General features: G+C 35.6%; 1 pseudogene; it reads right to left on the reverse strand.

Annotated features, from left to right (window-relative positions):
- Positions 1–17,384: 17,384 nt before the first annotated feature.
- LOC145813204 (3-hydroxy-3-methylglutaryl-coenzyme A reductase 2 pseudogene) lies at positions 17,385–18,095 on the reverse strand (annotated as a pseudogene).
- Positions 18,096–22,045: the final 3,950 nt, after the last annotated feature.

The raw sequence follows: 22,045 nt of genomic DNA on the forward strand, positions 1-22,045 counted from the left end.
GTCATTTTTTGTCTTTTGGAAAGTGTGGAGGAGAACGAATGTTTTATAGATAAACATGTTTGAAAAGGTACATCTGAGTATGTATAGGAAATGGAAGAGGGTATCGGGCTTAGTGAGATTACTTCCTAAGTATTTGTTAATGTTATGAAAGATTGGGAATGTGGGTTAATGAAAGGAAAAAGGAAAGACAAACCACTTGTAGCATTGAATGAAACGGTTGTTTTCGAAAAAAGTTCATACATATATATTTTGTATAAACTGTCACATTACTATTCTAGTATGAGAATGAGTGTTCATGATCATAGCTATCTGTAAGTTGTTATTGTTGAGGATCATGTTGAGTTCCCTACTGGACTATATGTTCATCCCACGTTGTTGAATCTTTTTCAGGTGTTAAGCAGGTTGAGCTGCCATATTTGGTTCTACTTATTTACTGGCCACGGGGCCACAGTTATGTTGGCCGAATGCCATTGTTGTAAAAGGGTTACACCCTTCTTCTTGTACCTTAAGTGATGTAAGTCCAAGGGCAATTTATCAAGTATGTTCATGTAATATTTACTTTGCATACGAATGAGAGTATTGTTAATCATTTCTACGGATTGAATGTATAAGTTTATTTCCGCATGTTATCCTTGAAATTGAATTAAGTTAATGAATTTGGTAATGACTTCGAGTAATAAAAAGTGGGGCGTGACAATTTTATTGGGGTATTATTAATTTTAATTTGTGGAAACCTAGTTCACCACCCCTCTTAGGTTGCTTTTTGGGTAACAATTGGTATCAAAGCCTGGAGCTCTTGTTTAGATTTAACAATCTTGAGTTTTTGATCCATAGCAACCATGTATTCTACTTACTCTGCTGTAAGACAAGCTAACAATAGGCCATCTCTCTTTGATGGTAGTAATTACATTCATTGGAAAGAAAAAATGATTTTATATCTTCAAGCTACCAATTATGGTTTGTGGCTCATTATCACTAAAGGTTCTAAAATCCCTACCAAGGTAGTAGACCATATTAGTGTGCCTAAACTTGAGGATGAATTTGATGAGAGTGATTATAAACTCCTTCAAGCTAATATTAAAGCCAAGCTTATTCTTGTGTGTGGACTAGATGCAAATGAGTACAATAGAATTTATGGAATTTATGGATGTATTACTGCTAAAGAGATTTGGGATAAACTTGAAATTACCTATGAAGGAACTAGCCAAATAAAAGAGTCTCGGATTGACATGCTTATTCATGATTATGAACTCTTTATTATAGAATCATTTGAATCTATTTCTGAGATGTTTTATAAATTTACCAATATTATTAATGTTCTAAAATCTCTTGGTAAATCTTATACTAATGATGAGCTTGTAAGAAAAATACTTAGGTCTTTGCCAAATGAATGGGAAGCTAAGGTTACAACTATCCAAGAAGCAAAAGACCTGACAAAATTAGGCATTGAAGAACTCTTAGGCTCACTCATGGCTCATGAACTTTCAATAATGGATGGCAGCAAAAAAGAGGCCATTTGGGGAGAAAATGATGGAGTAGCCAACCTGTATCTCATGACTCTTGGAGAAGAAGATTTCACTCAAGATGAGGTAATTTCTAATTATGTAGAACTTGAAAGCGTTTTCAATGAATTACATGACATATTTAGAAATGTTTGTGTTGAGAATTATAAATTAAAGAAATTAGTTACTTCTCTTTCAAATGATGTGGATGTTTTAAAAATGAAAAATGCTACTTTGAAAAATAACTTTACGTCTATTGCCAATGAGAAAAACATTTTGAAAAACAATGTTGAGGATTTAAACAAAACTCTTGAAAATTTTGTAAAAGGAAAAGAAAATCTTGACAAGCTTCTTGGAAATAAAAAATGTGTTTTTGACAAAGTAGGCATTGGTTTTGATCCTCCTAAACCTTTTATGAAATTAAATATTCTTGAGACTAATCCCTATGGACCCAAGATAGTATGGATACCAAAAAAGAAATCAAGATATTTTGTAGGTGGAATCTCAAAGAACACCAAGAACTTCGAGAGGAAATGCACAATAAGAGTGTTCAATCTAAAGAGCAAAATAAGCTCCTATAAGAAGAAGAATGATAAAATGAAAATCACCAAGATGAACAATAGAGGTAATGCATGGGTAAAGATTCCAAAGAGGTAAATAAAGGTATAACTCCTAACACACCTTTAAGCTTAAAGTTCTATATTCTTTAAGGTGTGATTTGTGTACAATAGGTTATGTCTAATCATTGCTTCCATGTAACCTAATTGTACTAAGTTTGCTAAGTCATGTTCTGCTAGTTTCTTTCAAACATTCATTGAACTAAAAAATGAGAATTATATTATTTTGATGAATGCCTATTAGAATATGAATGATTCATGTATTCATTAACATTTTATATCATGTCATCCATTGCTATGAGAAAGAGATAAGAAGTGATAAATTTTTTTGTTAGCATACTTTTCACATCTTATATATAACTTCATACTAATATATTAATTCATTTTTGAGTCATATCTTTGTAGAATCAATTTTGATGTCATAGCATGTTTGTGAGATGTATACTATCCATATTTTGAATTCTACATTTGTGATCTCAAGAATATGCTCAATATGAAAATTTCATGCTCATATGCTTTACATTGGAATATTTGAACGAGTTGTGAAATTCCTTGATTATGATCCATCAACAATGTCTAAATGAAAAGAAGTATCATACGTTTGTAGAGACATTGCATCTATCCTATTGAATATCTTTTGAATATGGATTATATTGGCATACATCTCATGAAATGCTTTTGATTGATAAATTGTTGAATTAATTATTTATAACATTCATGTTGTGTTCCATATTGAGTAAAATGTTTTATCACACTTGAGTATGTGGATTGAATTAATGAAAATGCCTCTTGATAATATTATGTGATTAAATGAGATTGTTACATCATTTTTTAATAAAACAAAGAGCATAACACTATTTTCTTATGCATATTATGCTATGTGCTACAACTTGAAAATTCTGAAAAATAACATTCCAAACTCTTGTTTGATCATTGAATTATTTTTCACTTTTTGAGTTTGTGATAAGAAGTGACTTGTGCTGTATTTTTATTGAGTAATAGTGATTGTTTTATGAATGCTATATTTTCACAAATCACATTAGAAAATGGTAGTACCAACTTAGGGAGAGAAATCATTTTGCTAACACACTTGTTAAACCCTTTTGAGATGAACTTCTCGTGAAAGAAAATTGAAGGTTGAAAAGCTTCTATCTCTTGAACCTAACGTATGCCTCATATACTCTCTTAAGCTTTTGAGGTAAAAATTTTATCTTATATCCTTTGAGCTAATACTGTTATTACTTTGATATGAAAAAGATTGATTATGCTTCATATGATTTGCAATGTATACTCTTTGATGATGCTCTTGCCTAAAAATCATGTCTGTGCTTAAAATATGTGCTATATATTGAAATTCATGATTTTTCTTGGCATATGGATTGCTATACCTTGAACATGCTTCATTTTTTGGATTTACATTAGCTCTATGAGATTATGTTGAGTTTAACATCTTATGAGCAATATTTGGTATTCTACATAATGCTTGAGCTATGATTGTTAAATCTTCTTGATTGCATATTAGTATCCTTGGTAGATTGCATGTTGGTATCATTTTGGCATCCTATTTGATATTATTGACGAGAACATTTCAGTTATGAGTTTTCATTTATCATACCTCCTATTAATTTTGCCAAATGAAATAAGGGAAAGAATTTTAACTTGATTATTTTTTAAAATCCCCTCAGTTTCTATTCTGTTTTTTATATCAAACTTATGGGCTTGCACCTTCACATGTTACTATTTTTTTTACCCATTATTGTCAAATGGTATGAGCTTCAATTGTATGATCATTATGTGCTATCATTTTTTTTGGTATCATAGAGCTAAATTGATGTGGATGATTATTTGTGTTATAATGAGACTTAAATTCTTTCATCCTATATGCTGTACCATACTCCCTCCTTGTGCTTGATTTTGTTGAAAATGTCATCAGGAGAGAAAAAGAGACTTGATTGTTTTAGTATCTCTGATTATTTTGGTATCTCTATACTTTTGGTATCTTAATTCTTACAACATGACCTTTGAGTTGATTAGTTGTTGATAACGTTCGAGGAATATCGTTTTCCTCAAGCAAGAACTTTAGCTCCATATTTATGCTCTTGCTTGGCAACCTTGTTTGATCTATGCACTGTTATGTTTATTATAGTCTTGAGATTGGTATGCTCTTGTTAAGAAATTGAGAATTAGATCATGCTTAAATGCTTCTCATATACTTATTAACAATTTGGTCTCTTATTATTATTTTTTGTTTGGGCTTAATTTTCTTATTTTTTTCTTTGCTTTTTAATTTTATTTTTCAGTACTTAAACATAAACACAACTACAAATCAAAATACAAATATTTACATAAAAAAAAACCAAAAAAAAAAACACCCTCCATTTTTTTTTACGGCCACACGCCAATCAAAATAAACATAAAAAAAAAAACTTCATTTTTTTTCGGCCATACGTCGATCTTATTTACTCGTCTCTTCCATCGTTTTCTTCTTCTTTTTATCACCTTGGGCGACCCTTGACGCCCCTGCCCCCGTGCTTTCATCGAGAGCGATGACTCCCTGCTGACTATCAAAGGCCAAGAACGACGTTGCTCCAAATCGGGCCATGGAGGTGGTCTTCCGTTTAAGCTCTTTATTTTCGGCCTTCAGTATGCCTATTTCTGCTCGTGCATCCTTGTACATGCGCTGGAGCAGAGAGAGTTGGGCGTTCACCTGATGGAGCTCACTCGTCCTGTTTCGCAATCGGTGAGCCAATTTTGTGACTGCCGTCACCGTCTCCATACAGGACGTCAGTGTGAAATGATTGGCTTCTATATCAGATTGAGCTGCCATGATTTTCTCAATCGATATCATAGGAAGGTTAAGAAGAGGAATGATAGGAAGAGTAAGAGTAGGGGCACTCGGTCCAGCCGAGCTTATGGGATCGTTCAGGTTCGAAAATAGAGTGAGGGAGATGGGATGAGGAAGCCATGGTTTAGAGATGAGAGGTGTCAAAGAAATGAGTTGCAGAGAAATAGAAGCGAATAGACTGAGGTTTGGCCTCCTCCGTTCAGTTTCTTTATCTCTCGATAAGGAAGAAGAAATAAAAGAGAGTGGTGAAGAAGAGATAGGAGAGAATGGTGAAGAAGAAAATAGAAGAGTGTGTGATTAAGAAGAAGGCAAAAGAGAAGAAGACAAGGAGGGAGAGGGAGTCGAGGCGAGTACAAATCGAGGCCTGCTTTTGTCGGCCAACGACGTAAAAGTGAGGTCGCGTGTCAAACGCGTTTATTGAAGGAAAAAGAGAGACACGAGCGAGTTGTATGTGTATGCATATATGTATATATATGTTTTAAATTGTATATATGCCATTTATCACTATCATTCTCCTCCTCCTTCTCTAGATTTTGACCCATAATTTCCTTTTGATAATGTCACAGGGGGATAAATTATATGATGTTATGTATTATGGTATTATTTTCAAACTAATCTGATATTTTGTATTTATAGCTTGATATCTTAATCTTATATCATGTTGTTGATTAAAGCTTATTTATTACACATGTGCTAACCTATGTATTTAGAAATAAATTCAGAGAGCATGACTTGAGGGGGAGCCTTTCTTACTCCCAAATCAAATCAAAACATCATTGTGTGCCATCATAAAAAAAGAGGAGATTGTTAGACTTATTAATTTGGATGATTTATTTAATTATGTTTTAATTTATTTGAAAGAGAAAAATAGAATCAAAATTTATTTTGATGATTTATTTAATTATATATTAATTTATTTGAAAAAGAAAAATAGAATTAAAATTTATTTTGATGATTTATTTGAAAGACAAAAATAAAATCAAAATTTATTTTGTCCCATTATTTATCACCTAAACCTTTATCCTAACTGTTGTTAGAATGTATTTAATATTTGATTAAATTAGGGGTTCAAACAGCCTAAAACAAAGGTTCAAACAGCCCAGCACAGCAGGAGGCCAAAAGGTTCAAAAGGTTCAAGTGGAAGATATTCAAATTTGTAATGATGGAGAAGAAGAAATCCAAATTAATAATGATGGAGTACAACGGCTATAAAACGGCTATAAGTTTCATTATATATACCAAAGCCTCTAATGTAAACAAGTGACAAAAAATCAGAAAATATTCTTTGATCTATAATCACTCACATCTATTCTCTGAAAAATTCTCTGAGAAGTGTTCTTCAATTTTTGTTTACATCCTCTCTCAGAAATTATACACTGAGCCTTATAGCATTAAGCTCATCTTTCCTGTGTGAGATTTACAGAAAAATCAAAGTTTCATTTTATATATCTATCTTTGAGAGATATTTATTGTAAGCTTTCTTTGAAAGTAAAAATACCATTTCATCTTGTACAAATGTTGCAAACACTGTGTTCTTGAAATCTTGAGAGTGATTGTGAATTATCTAAGATTTGCAAGGGTTTGGGCTTGTGAAGTCTATGTAAAATTAGTGGAGGATTGCTCCATTTGTAAATAGGTTGCTAGCACCTGTAACGCCCTCAAAATAAAACCATAAATCATACAATCTTGACATTGTAGACATCCCATTTTTGACCGACCTTAAGACTCAGACATCACCGATTGAGCGCTCGGTGACGTTGCATATCGCGCTCGTTCAGAAGTTTCAGAGTCTTGGCCGTCAGCCCTGCCTCCAGATTTCCGAACCCTCTTCTGTGCCTTGCCTCAGTTTGCGAACCAGGCTCGGTTTTCTCTGTGTTCTTTTCCTGAGGGGAGGGAGAGGTCCCGTAGACCATCTCTCAGTGGCCGTAGGCTACGTTTTGTGGTCGTAGGCCATTTTGCCCATTTCGGAGCCCGGTATCCGGTTTTCGGAGCCGTCAGGCCGTGTGCCTCGGTTCGGGACCGCTTAACCATCTCCGTTCCCTCTGATTTTCGGCATACATCTTATTTTCTCCCTTTTGAGGGACACTGAGGTCTGAGAAACCCACTTCGTGGCCGAATGCCACTTTCGGTGCTTAACAGCCCATTTTCGGGACCCCGAACTGCGTGTTTTGGTCCTCGAACTTTCGTTTTGCATCGGTTTTTGTTCATTTTTGGCGGGTACCTCTGTTTCATCACCGGGAAGATCACTGGAGGGTGGGAGGCCAGCAATTATCTTAGCAACCAGTTATATTCCATTTTCGCCCTCCGACGCCCGTTTTTCCTCACTTCCGAGCTAATGTTGAACACCTTGGGGCCACTTTCTTCAACCCCAAACCACATATTTGTGCTGTACACACATGGGAGGATCCTAATATCATATGGCCGGCCAAAAACTCCAATTGAACCTTTTGAACCCCTCCTAAAAATGGCTTGTTCTATCTCCTGTTTTAGAGTTGCCAATTTCGAACCACAGGGTTGTGATGAGGAGGCATGGGAGGACACCATTATGTGGTGGCCGGCCACTAACACAACTTGACCCTTTTGACCCCTAGCCGGCCGGCTAGGGGGGGTGGCCGGCCGGCCACCTGCAACTCCAAAAGGTGGCCGGTCATGTTCCATGCAATATGAACTTTACAGTTGTATAGCTGTTGTCCCCCAGAAATATCTAAATCCGGGGGACACCTTTTGGGGGAAAGCCTTGGTCCTTTTCCCCCACCCTTTCCCTCCATGCTCCCCCTCTCCTTGGTCCTTATAACCAGCTGCCAACATTTGTTTTGGGGGTTAGAAAAAATCATCTTCAAGCTTGGTATACAAAATCCTCCTCCATCTCTCTCATTTCCTTGAAAACCTCCAAGTCCAACACCACCATTTCTTCTACACCACCAACCCCCACCCTTCCATCCTCCATTCCAGAATTTTGAAGGTGTTCTCCAAGGCCTAAGGGTGCTACAAACTCAAGCCAAGAGTTGCTAAAGACTTGTCTCCAAGGGTGAGTTTCATTTCCCTTGTTTTTGGTCCATTTCTTGTATCATTTGTAAGCCATACATGCTTGCTGTTTTGAGCTCCAGCCCTAACTGAAAGTGGCCTTATTTTGAGCTCTTTTTCACTTTTTCTTAAGGGCTCAACCCTTTTTGAGCCCCCCATCTTGCACTTGCTTCAATATCTTCCTTGAATGCTGTTTTCTTGCATGCTTTGGCAGCCCATTATGCTTCCATTTTTGGTCATTTTACAGAACTGAAAATAGTCTTATTTTGACCTTATTAACATGTTTTATTAAGGGTCTTTGCTTGTTTGGTGAATGCTTTGTATACCTCATGTTATAGCCACTTTTGAGCCTCATTTTGCATTGCATTTCTAGCATGTTTGTATACTGATTTCGGGGCTTCCATAAACTGTAAATGTACATATTTTTGGTCCCTCTTAAATGTTGTAGAAGGGAATTTTTCAGTTTGGGCTTTGCATATACCACTTGCCTCTTTGGCCACCTTTTGGCCCATTTTCTTGCATAAGAGCTTAGCCATATCTATGTTTGTTTTTAGGGTTTTTACAGTTCTGTAAAGTGGCTTATTTTGGGCCCCTCTTCAATGTTGTTGAAGGGCCCTAACCTGTTTGGGGTCAGCAGCTGTGAGTTGCTTCATAACCTCATATTTAGGGCCATTTTTGCATGCCATTGTTGCCCTATCTTTGCTTGCTGTTTGGCCATGATTTGTACTAGTAAAATGCTAATTTTGGGGATGCCTTGCTTCTGTATTTTCATTCCATGTACCAATTATGCATGCTTTGTATAGCTGTAGTTCATTCTATGCGCCTAATTTGCATTTCGGGAGAGATTCCATGCATCGGGTGTCATTTCGCCTCGTTCCGGGGCTGTTTTGCCCCTCATTTTGCTACTGAAAATTGCATGTTTGCGTATCATTTTCCATGTCTTTGCCATGTCTCATTAGAGTGGCATTTCGGTGCCTGAGGGTCGGTCCTCGGTTCGCGTGCACGCGTGCACGCATTTCGAGTTGTTTCATTTTCATTCATTGGCCTCTTATGTGAGTGTGGCTGAGGCTCTCTCATGTTAGTATAAGTCCATGTTGCATTCTATATGCCATTTTAGCCATATTGCATTGCGTATGTCATTTTCTCGGTTTGCGTGCCCGTATGCACGCATTTCGAGGCACTTCATTTTCATCCATTGGCCTCTTATGTGAGTGTGGCTGAGGCTCTCTCATGTTAGTATAAGTCCATGTTGCATTCTATATGCCATTTTAGCCATATTGCATTGCGTATGCCATTTTCTCGGTTTGCGTGCCCGTGTGCACGCATTTTGAGGCACTTCATTTTCATCCATTGGCCTCTTATGTGAGTGTGGCTGAGGCTCTCTCATGTTAGTATAAGTCCATGTTGCATTCTGTATGCCATTTTAGCCATATTGCATTGCGTATGCATTTCCTCGGTTTGCGTGCCCGTGTGTACGCACTTCGAGGCATCTCATTTTCATGGCATTGTGCATACTAGGTTGTATCTTAGATCGCATTCATGCATTTCCTCAGTTTGCGTGCCCGTGTGCACACATTTCGAGGCATGTCATTTTCATAGCATTGTGCATGCTAGGCTGTATCTTAGTTGCATTCATGCATGTCACGCATATTGCATCGTGTTCGGGATAGGAGTTAGCCTGGGCACAGGAAACGAGGTACGTTTCGTACTCCGAGTGATGGAACGCGTCTCAATTCCCCAGTCACCGACACTCCGGATTATCCATGATGGAGTTAGGTTTTTGTTGTGTTTACACGTGCATTCATTCTATATTAAGTTGCACATTTCGACTCCTCTGCCATCATGCATCGATATGCGTGATTGGTGGCACGAGGATCGAGGCATGCATATATCTGCGAAAATACATTGTCATGCCCCTTTCCTGATCTCTGTTGCAGCAAAATGAAGAATCAGCAACTTTTCGGAGCTTGGCGCGCTTTCCAAGAATAACTGCTAAACAGAGGCTAATTGGGGCATCCCAGTGGATTTCCGCGCAAGGCAGCCCAGACATGCATCATTCATCAGAAGCAAGGCAGTCCCCGGCTTGCACGCCAGTTTTACAGTTTTCTTATTTAATTTGTTAATTAATTAGGAATTTGTATATTATTTGGACTGTAACATTTGGACTGTAATATTCTTTTATTCGGGACTGTATATTTATTCGGACCCTCCGAGCGAGGGCATAATTGTAATAAGTGTGCGTGTGTGTGTTGTATGTCTTCCAACCCCACGTCTTTTTCCCTTTTATTTACCCGCTTATGATGGTTAGATTAGGGCATATTTCTATTAGCATACAGTATGATAGCATGTTTGCATCATTCATCTGTTTTGCATGCACCGGGCTCGGCGCATCATACTAACTGCATCGTATTTTCAATTCCAAATTGAATACATGTTAGTTGTAGCATTTCATATGTCATGTTTAGAATAGCCGAGCCTAATATATTTGCATTTTTGCATGTGTTGCATTAGGCATTTCTATATGCTTAAGATTCATGCATGGATTTCTAATGAATGTCTGTTTGGGCTTGGAGTACTCGGTAAGTTTTATACTTTAGCATCCTTGCATGCGTGTGAGTGACCGCCATGAATAGCATGCTTACCATGAGGCTAATTGCTTATGTGATATATCTGCCTGAATGCCTGTGGGTGAAGGTTAGGTTACTTGGATTGGAATAAATCATCAACTGTTTGTTTTAAGCCCACTAGATAGTGGCAAAACCATCTTTCCTAAGCCCACCTGAGGGTGGCAAAATCTGCATTTTAAGCCTACTTGCGAGTAGCAAACCATCTTTCAAATAACACAAGCATGAAATGTTTCGTTCCAATTCGGGCGACCCAGTCTATACTTATATGCTGTGTGCATCACATAGTAACCTAGGCTAATAACCGGAATAAGAACATACAATATTTTCAAAAATTGATATCATGGTTAGTAGAGGCCGATCTTTGATCGGGCGAGCAGGGGTGCTCACGAAGTGACCTTCCCCAATCGTACCCAAGTTCCCGAGCCGAGGCAACTTTGGTAATGATGGACACGTGGCCTTAGGCAAACGAGTCAGGGTTTCCTAAATTTCCCATTAAAAAAACATTTAGGTGGCGACTCTGTATCTGGCAAAGCAGTCCATGTTTGGCACTTCTTTTAAAAATCTGTTTTTCTCAAAACGATTTGCCGGATTTGGACTCTTTGGTTCAGACTTAGAACCGTGACAAATTTGAGAGTCCTGAGCTGTAGTGACCCCAAATGAACGGAACGGGAGCTCGTTCCTCCCGGGGCGTTCGGGGACGTCTACAGACATGCTTAGACATAAGAGAGTAAAGCATAATTTCATTCATCAGAGTATTCATTACAAAAGTATTACATGTTGACATCAAAAGTAAATGCCCAACGGGCTTACAACTTTCCAAGTCAACACTTGGTTACAAGAAGGAGAGTACTAACTCTACACAAGATAAGCCCTTGGCTTGATATACATGTAATACAACAAAAATAACAAAAAGAGTCTAACAGCCTCAAGCCTCCCAAGTTACGTCTTTGGAGGTGGCATAACACCTGTACCTGAAAATGATGTCCCATAAAGGGTGAGCCAACGCCCAGTAAAAATATGATAAACATAATATGAGCAACAACTAAAATATTAGCATTTGATAAATGTTTAACTCGCATAAATCAATTCATAATTCGTTTCAATTACATGACAAATATGTCCATGTTTCATTTCTTTTTCCTTTACTTAACCGATTCTCAATTCATAACCGTGGCTCAGAACCTGGCCAAACCATTTAAGTGAGATTACATCTTATATCAACAATACTTCCATACATCATAATAGATACACATATTCACTGTATCAATATTACACAAAACACTTCCATACTTCACAATAGATACACATATGCGTTGTATCAATACTTCAATAGATACACATATTTGCTGCATCAATGGAGTGCATCATTTATCTCCTCCCAAACAATATCCGGTTTAGGAGTCCATCCCCTATCTTTCCCTAAACCGTGGAGTACATCCCCTATCTCCTCCTACACAACACAATGTATGTAAGCATCTATCATATACATGTTCAATCAATACACAAATTTGATGTATTATTTCATTCATCATAATCAATGACATACAGCCGATTAGTTTTAATTCGCCTAATCATCATGCAATGTCCACAACAATCAAGACTATCCTCCACCGATAGCCCAAAGCAATTATTTCTAAACAGACAATAATTATATCAACAGATAATTTATCAACAATTTCAAAGGTGAGTGATTAATGAATCCAACTCCACCATTCTACCTCATAATGAGCCAATTTCATTATTTACACTCAATTTCATATTTCCATAATAAACGTCATTAATTACACTAATGACCCAAATATACCCAAACATGGCATTTTTCCCATTTCCTCAACATTGACCCAAAGGTCCAAATATTATCAACAACATCAATAACCTCCTTTTTAGACTCAAAATGCATATGTTTGAATCAAAAGAACAAAACCTCTCTTTCCAATATAACACATCTCAAACCCTAACTTCCCAAATCAAACCATTTATACAAAAAGCTCAATATTTAGGTTAAAGCTCATAAAAATGAGTAGTTATCCCTACCTCAAAGTCGGAGCTCAAAGGAGGAGGATGAAGAAATTCGAAATGCTCCAAACCCCAATATTTTCGGATCAAGATGTAGCCCTCAACAAGCTCCAAACTTTTTACAAAGGTCCAAGAATAGAAGATCACTTCTACTAGATCAAACTCTAGAGAGAAGTTGGAGTTTTAGAGTGAGGTGCTCTCCAATAGAGGTTTTGAAAAGTAAGAGAGAGAAAGAAAGTGTGAAAAGTGATTTAAAATCACCCAGCTGCCATCTGATATACGACTAGTCCGCTCGAGCGGAGAATAGGACGCTCGAACGTCAAGCACAAAAACTGGACCCGCTCGACAATACCCGCTCGAGCATCAAGACACAACTGCAAAACACACCCGCTCGAGCGTAGATTACACTCTTCCAGTACTTTTTACAGACATTGAACACCCGCTCGAGCGCAAAAAGGTCCGCTTGAGCTCGACCCGCTCGAGAGTAAGGAAATACGCTCGAGCGTGAAAAACACATCTGCAGTATTTTTGCAGACGGACAAACTGCTGAAGGTGTGCAAACTCCGCTCGAATGCGAATGGATCCGCTCAAGCGGACCACCAAAAATCTGGGCAACAAGGAATGGGACTGAAGCTCAACCAACCTGTTCAAAACACGCCAAAGACATTTCTAAACTCCAATCCAAAGCAATAGAGGACGGAAATGAAATACAAACAACCACAACTATCAACGGAACCGAGTCCGGAATACAGTAAACAAGGAAGGAAAAACCGGGATCGCTATAACCCCCTGTGAAGCTAGAAGATAATGGAAAATCTCAAGTGAAACTTAAGGAGTGGATGTAGGCTTGCTTGAAGCCAAAGCACTATAAATCTGTTTGTCTCCTCTTCCCCAATCTCTTTAGTTTCCTACTACTGCTATAGCTATCTAATATTCGTGTGTTAATCATTTGATTTACCCTATACGTTAGTTATACTTCATTGTTATTTTGCTTGATCATTTACTGTTTAGTTCATCATTGTGCTTGTTAATAATTTGTTGTACTAGTAGCTAATTTTATTGGGGTATTATTAATTTTAATTTGTTTAGTCTGCTTTTTGGGTAACATATTATTATTATAATAAAAAGGTTTTGAAATTTGGAGGCCGTCATCCATCTCCTCCAATTGGATCCATCCTGCTTGCATGACTACAATTAATTATATTTTTAAAACAATATTTTGCTCTAAATGCAATGATGCAAGTTAATTTTACGATTATAATCACATGAATGACAATGTAACAAGGCACATGTCGAAGAGGAAAAGAGGTCAGTTGATTGAATTTGATTTATTTTCAGTTTTTATTAGCAACATTTTGAACAAATTAAAGTTCAATTTACTTTGAACGAGACTACCATTTATAATCACGTAATTTTATTATATTAAAATTTTAAAAATAAATAATATATATAATTTTATAAATAGATCATATGTTTTTATTAAAGATAAATATATTGAAATCGTATGAACATGACGTTAGAATGAATTTGAATTTTTTTTTTTCTTCTAATATGCATATGAATTTACAAAATTATCAAGTATGATAAACTCATCAATCTAAATTATGCCTCTCTAATTCCCGTTGGCTAGTTTCCATTTACCTTTTATTTTACAATCCCATATCAGAAAAAGAAAGAAAAAGTGAATCACTTATATAAAGTGAATCTTATGCTCCCATTTATAGAAGTAAAATGAGATTTTTAGTGAGAATCTCTATGATTAATATCTCATACTTATTTTTTTGATTTTCTTAATTTTAAACAATTAAGAAAAATCCTCATTGGTTAGCTTCCATTTAACTTTTATTTTACACTCCCACATAGTTTTGATTTTAAAAATAATTTTGTATAAAATTTTGAAACTCTCATAATATTTAACTTTAAACTAATTACAATCACATATCGAGAAACGAAAGAAAAAGTAAATTGTTTTACTTATATAAAATAAATCTTATAAATGGAGTTTTAAGGGAGAAACCTTCCAGAAGGTTCAAATCCTTATTCTAAAATTATTAAATTTTTTTAATTTTAAACAATTAAGAAAAATTTCCATTGGTTAGCTTCCATTTACCTTTTATTTTACAATCCCAAATTGGAAAAAAAAAAGGGGAAAAAAGTGAATTGTTTCATTTACATAGAGTGAATCTTATGCTCTAACTTATATAAATTATTGAAATTTCTTAATTTTAAACAATTAAGAAATTTTCCATTGGTTAGCTTCCATTTAACTTTTATTTTACAATCCTAGATCGGAAAAAGAAAGAAAAAAATGAATTGTTTCACTTATATAAAATAAATCTTATGCTCCTATTTATATAAGTAAAATAAGATTTTTAGTGAGAAACCCTATAATTAATACCATTTTTTTTTTATTGGTGTGTTTAAGAATACATGTACAATACTATTAGCATATCACCCGTGCTATATGAAGGTGCAATGTGAAGGTATTTTTGTAAATACAGTTTCAATCTGCAATCCAATGTGCATATCCATTTAACTTTTATTTTACAATTCCACATCGGAAAAAAAAGAAAAAAATGAATTGTTTCACTTATATAAAGTGAATCTTATATTCCCATTTATAAAAGCAAAAAAATTTTTTTAGTGAGAAGCCCTATAATCAATACTATTTTTTTTATTTTCTTAATTTTAAACAATTAAGAAAATCTCTATTGGTTAGCTTCTATTTAAGTTTTATTGTACAATCCCACATAGACATTTTGATTTTAAAAATAATTTTGTATCAGATTTTGAAACTCTCATAATATTTAATTTAAAAATAATTATAATCACACATCGAGAAAAGAAATAAAAAATGAGTCGTTTCACTTATATAATAAAGTGAATCTTATACTCTCATTTAATATTATAATATTGTGTATATTTCAGTTCAAGATGGTTTAAATTTTAAAATAAAATTTAAATGTTTTAATTAGTTAATTTTGTTGTAAATTGATTGGTCTTTTGACTTAGCCGATTAGACTGAATCGTTTTTGGTTTGACTAATTCACTGCTTTAATCATGATTTTAGCTATTTTATCAAAATATATTATTTAGATTTGTTTGATTTGAAATAAACTAAGATTGACCTTATTAAAAATTGAACGACTAATATTGCTTGATTAGAAATGAATTTTTCATCTAAACAACTGGTAATTTTTATTTTACAATCTCACATCAGAAAAAAGAGAAAAAAACAAGTTGTTTCACTATATAAACCTTATGCTCCCATTTAATATTGTAGTGTTATGTATGCTTCAGTTTAAGATAGTTTAAATTTTAAAATTAAAAAGTTTTAATAAATTAATTTTTGTATAAGTTGGTTGGTCCTTTGACCTAGCCAATAGGGTGAACTGTTTTCGGTTTGACTGATTCGCTGGTTTAATTGCCATTTTAGCGGTTTTATCAAAATATATTTGCTAAATTTGTTTGATTCGAAATAAATTAAATATTGACCTAATTAAAGATTAAATAACTAAAATTGTTTGATTCAAAATAAACTTCTTGCCTAAACAATTGTTAATTTTTAAACAATTAAGAAAATTTTCATTGGTTAGCTTTCATATAACTTTTATTTTATAATCTCACGTCGAGAAAAGAAGGAAAAAACGAATTGTTTCATTTACATAAAGTGAATCTTATACTCCTATTTATATAAGTAAAATGAAATTTTTAATGAGAAGTCTTATGATTAATATCTCATCTTAATTTTTTTAATTTTAAATAATTAAAAAAATCTCAATTACCTAACTTCTATTTAATTTTTATTTTACATAATATAAAAAAATTAAATATAATTATTATATTTTTATTAAATAATATATTATTTTACCTAGTGGATAGTACGAGTAATATGCTTGTAGAAAGTAAAGCAAAGGAATGAGAGGGATGGAAGATTGGGCTTGAGGAGAGAGGAGAGCAAATCACAGATGAGGTCGATATATGAAAGTAAAAAGCAAAGGAATGAGAGGGATGGAAGATTGAGACTGAGGAGAGAGGGGAGCTAATCACAGATAAGAGGAAGGAGTTGTGTGTGGTGTGGCAGATCTGGAAAAGAGGGAGAGAGAGAAGAAGAGAGATAAAAATACTATTAAATCCTTGGGCACATATATAAAAAGCAAACAAAATAGCTAAAAATGAGGGTTATTTTCATAATTTCATCAAGACCGAAAATTTCGCTTTAAATATACGACTGAGATGGACATGGACATGGACATGGACATGGACATGAATAATTCAATAATCAAGGTATCGTTTTTTTGACTTTTCAGATCAATTATTGAAAGAAAAACGTCGTCTTGAAATGAACTACGCATAATGCATTACCGAGAATTCGGATGAGTAATAAAATAGCTTGACTCATATTAAAACCTACCATCACCTACTCCACCTACTACACCTACCACCATTTATTCCACCTACTACACCTACTCCACCTACTCCACTTCACCTACTCCACTACACCTACATCTCCTATATAAGGAGCCCCTCACCATTTGTAATATACAACAATCAATAATACATCAATTTTAACATAGTATCAGAGCCAAGTTAAGAATTTAGTATTTTTCGCTTCACCGGCGGGCGGCAACCTCGCCTTGGCCGCCCGCCGGACCTCAACCTAGTCCGATAGAATTTTCTACACATACCTTCACTCTTCTTCACCACAACTCCGACTGCCCCATTTCTCCGGCGAGAACCCGAACTCAACCCATCATCCCGAATCTCCGATCTGGCTCCGGGAACCTCCTACTGTTCCCACCTCAATGGAAGGCATGGTGAAAGAGATATGGAGGTCCTTGCCATCATTAACAGCTTCCATCATGGTGATGCAGTGAGAGCTCTCCATATTCTGAGCTGGGTCTTGGCCAGTGGCTATGTACACTGCAGAAACAATGTTGCTAACATGGGCATTGAAGCCACCAAGAGCACCAGCCATGGCTGAACCAGTAAGGTTCTTGAGCATGTTAAGCTCAACAAGAGCTGCCACGTTGGTCTTCAACACCTTCTTCACTATCTCTTCTTTGATGATTGCTTCACAAACAACTGATTTTCCACGCCCTCCAATCCCTGCTGCTGGCTTCTTATCCGAGCAAAAGTTTCCAGAGATGCCAATGACATCCATGTCTGGGAAATCATTCTGAAGGAAATCAAGAATATTCTTGACATTTCTGCCTTTTCTCTGCCTTTCTGCATTTCTGCATCGCCTTCCGCCACCACAACGGCTACAAGTGCGGCGTGTGGCTCCAGTCCGACAAGATCTGGTCCGGCCGCCACCACGTCGTCTCCTGCAAGGACTGTTGCGAGATCCGCCTTGAAGATCCCTCCTCCGGCGAAGCTCTTCGCTGCCTGTTTCGTCCTTCCCGTTCTGATTTTTGTATTTGGACTCTGGGTTGCCTCTTTTTGGTGGGCCATTGCTTGCCATGTTGATCATAGCTATTTCTTTAATCAAATCCACATCCACCCACCAAGGATCCTCTAGAGTAAAATTTTCCTAAAGTTTCCTAGAGTGCTACATTGTGGGGTTGAGATTTACTGACAAGTCACATTGTGTGGTTGAGATTTACTGACAAGTCACATTACTCTAAGAAACTTTAAGAAAAAATCACTCTAAAGGATCCTTGCTCACATCCACCACCCACGTTATTTCACACTTTTCTTTTATTTTAATATATATATATATATATATATATATATATTAAAATAATGAACCATAAAACCAAAACCATGTGCTGGTTCCACCCACGTTATTTCACACTTTTCTTTTATTTTAATATATATATATATATATATATTTTATTATAATATATTTCCCCTATCCCTACCATTGTTAGTGAGCATCACCCTTTTTCCATTATCTTATTATTATTTTTTTTATCTTCCACCAAAAAAAAAAAAAAAAAAAAATCACACCGATGTTTTTCATATCACCCATCCATAAATATTTTTCTCTATTTTCTTTATCCATTGTTTTATTTTATTTTATTTTTATTATTAAACAAAACAACAACACAAAATAACACAAACAACATTCACAACCTTGTCATTTTATTCATCTCGGGGATCAACCCCGAGCACAATTCTACAACCAAAAAAAAAAAAAAAACCACACACACAACAACCTCCCTCCCACAGGAGAGATTTTTCTTTTCCCTTCTCTACTCTACTGCAGGTCTCTTCTTCTTACTTTTATCTTGGGTGTCCCGTGCCAGTCCGGTCTCCGTGCTTCCTAATCCACCGAGCACGTTCACTCCCCCCTGCTCCTCCACTACAGCATATGGCGGCCCTCCAAATCGGAACATCACGGTGGCCTTCCGCTTCAGCTCCTTGTTTTCCGCCTTTAGCACACTTATCTCTGCTTGCGCATCCTTATACATGCGCTGGAGCAGAGCCAGCTGGGCGTTTAACTGCTGCACCTCATTTGTCCTACTCTGCAACCGGTGCGACAAGTTTGTGACCGCAGTCATGGTCTCCACACATGACTTCAATGTATACTGATTGGCCTCAATATCCGATTGCACTGCCATTTTTTGCTCCACCGACCGCATCGGAAAGTTCAACGGAGCAAAACCAAGGGCGCTTGGTTGAGGTTCAAGGGCCACCGCACCAGTTATCTCTCTTGTGGACTCGTTGAGATCGGGAAAGAGGGTGAGCAGACCACGGGAAGAAGAGGCCATTTTCTGGGCAACAGAGTGTTACAGAGTATCTCTCTCAGAAAACGAAGAGTTTTTCAAAGGTTTTTAGCAGGTTTTTGTCTCTGCCTCAGCCTCAGCCTCCGTCTTGGTTAAATAGCCAAGGCCGACACGCGCATCGTGCACCGCTCGGCGCTAGACGACAACATGGGCGCGCAAGCCAAGGTCGTCACGCGCATCGCCATAATGTCCGGCACCCCTTTCTATGGATTGGGCGCTCCTTTTGATGGCTCGCCGTTCGATGCTTTCTGTCGGGCACGACTTTTAATGTAGTGGGCGCGACTTTTGAGGGCTCGATATATATATCCATGTATATATATTTGGGCAGCCTATCTACACCTTCATACAGTGTATTCTACAATGGTCCGACATGACCCCATAAACTGTCTCGACATTGATTCCGGTTAGCTTTTCCATCGGTCCGGCATGACCCCATAAACTGTCTCGACATTGATTCCGGTTAGCTTTTCCAACGGTCTGACATGAACCCATAAACTGTCCCGACATTGATTCCGGTTAGCTTTTCCAACGGTCCGACATGACCCCATAAACTGTCCCGACATTGATTCCGGTTAGCTTCTCCATCGGTCCGGTGTGACCTCGTCAACTGTCCAGACATTATCTGCTACAACGGTCTGACACGACCATACAGTGTCTCCTATCCTCTTTTATTTTATGTATTAGTCTATTTTCTTGTTTTGTTACTCTCTCCAAACTCAAGTTGGTTAGTTCCTATCCCCCTTGAGTTTGCGGGGGCTGTTAAAACCTACCATCACCTACTCCACCTACTACACCTACCACCATCTACTCCACCTACTCCACTTCACCTACTCCACTACACCTACATCTCCTATATAAGGAGCCCCTCACCATTTGTAATATACAACAATCAATAATACATCAATTTTAACAACTCAACCGACTTGGACTTTTGCGGTTTTTTTTTTGCTCCAGCCTAATTAAATTTTAACAACATTATAAAGAATAATATTAAAGAATTTTAATTTAAGAGTTTTAATATAGTTCTAATCAGTGACGGAGTCCCAGTGTGTCGAGGAGGGTTGCGTGTCCCTCGATTTTGGAATAATTTTTTTTTTTGTAAAGAAAATATTTTAAATAAAAAAAATTATAAAATATTATTTAGAGTGAAATATTAATGATATTTTTAAAATTATAAAAATAATAATGATTGTTTTTTATTAAAAATAAAAATATTACGATAAATTATATTATTATCTATAAAAATTTCATTATAATGGTGATATATATTATTATTGACATACAATTATAATTAATCTCAATGAAAATATGAAATTTATTGAATTATTAGTTACATCTGACATGTGGGGTTCATCCTCTATGTGTTTATTTATTGGTTGGTGATATCATATGTCAATGCTGACGTAGTATTACTATTATATTAAATTTTTATTGAAATTTTGTATAAAAAATTACTTTATCATTATATAATTTATTTTAAAACTTATATCCATGATTTTTTTTATATATATTGTCCATGATGTACTAATTACAAATAATATATATATTTATCTTTCTTGAAGTCAATTGTAAAAATTGATGTAAAATATTTTTGTAAAAATTTTCAATGTTATAATTAATAAATGTCCTCTCTGATTTAATTTCTTGGCTCCGTCATTGGTTCTAATGATATAGAGAGTGTTTATGTGAAGAAGAAGCCTACACTCCTCTCTCTATTTTCTTAGAGTTGGAGTTACTACTATGCAGCATGCACAGCAATGATTGTTGTGTAGCACGTGAGAATTATTTTGAATTTTATTTTGATAATCCGAATCGTTTAATTTTTAAATAACATAGAGTAAAACATATCTGTAAAAAATCAAAAACTTACATTTGTATTCAATTTAATATTTATTTTTTTATATATACAAATATGAGTTGATGAAATGTCTATTAATATCTAATCAACTTGATTTTTTATAGGTATGTTCTATTCGATATTCTTTAAAAATTGAACGATTTAAATTATAAAAATAAAATTTAAAATAATTCTCATAAATCACACAACAGTGACCTCTAATCCCTATCTCTCTCTACTCTCTCTTTTCCCCCATTAAAACTATTATCTTAAGGGCCCGTTTGTTTTGAGAGATAGAATGGAGGGGATTGATAATGAGGGGATTAATAGTGATGAGATTGTTAGTGAGAGGATTAATAGTGAGGGGATTGATAGTGAGGGGATTAATAGTGAGGGGATTGATAGTGAGGGGATTAATAATGAGGAATTGTTAAATTATTTTTATATAAAATAATAAAACAAATAAAAAAATATAAAAAATTAAACATTATATTAAAAAAAAAATTCCCAATATATAAAAAATAAAAAAATTTCTAATCCCCTCACTATTTTCTAATACCATCTCTACCTCCTCCTTACCAATCCCCCTTCCAAGGGTATTAGCAATACCAAGGGACTAATAGTCCCAACCCTTTCTCTGCAAACAAACAGGGGCTTTGGTAATACCTTGGTATTACTAGTCCTAATACCCTCTCTATAGCCCAAAACAAACGGGGCCTAAAACTATATGTATCATTGATACTCTCTACATTCCAAAATAATGGTTCCTTTTGAGAAATTCAACCTTTTTAGTAGTATAATTACTATAATTTAAAAAAATAAATTTTTCACAATTACCCTTTAATA

This window comes from Camellia sinensis, chromosome 2 (assembly GCF_055761805.1).
Source record: "Camellia sinensis isolate YWXY chromosome 2, ASM5576180v1, whole genome shotgun sequence".
Classification (NCBI taxonomy): domain Eukaryota; kingdom Viridiplantae; phylum Streptophyta; class Magnoliopsida; order Ericales; family Theaceae; genus Camellia; species Camellia sinensis.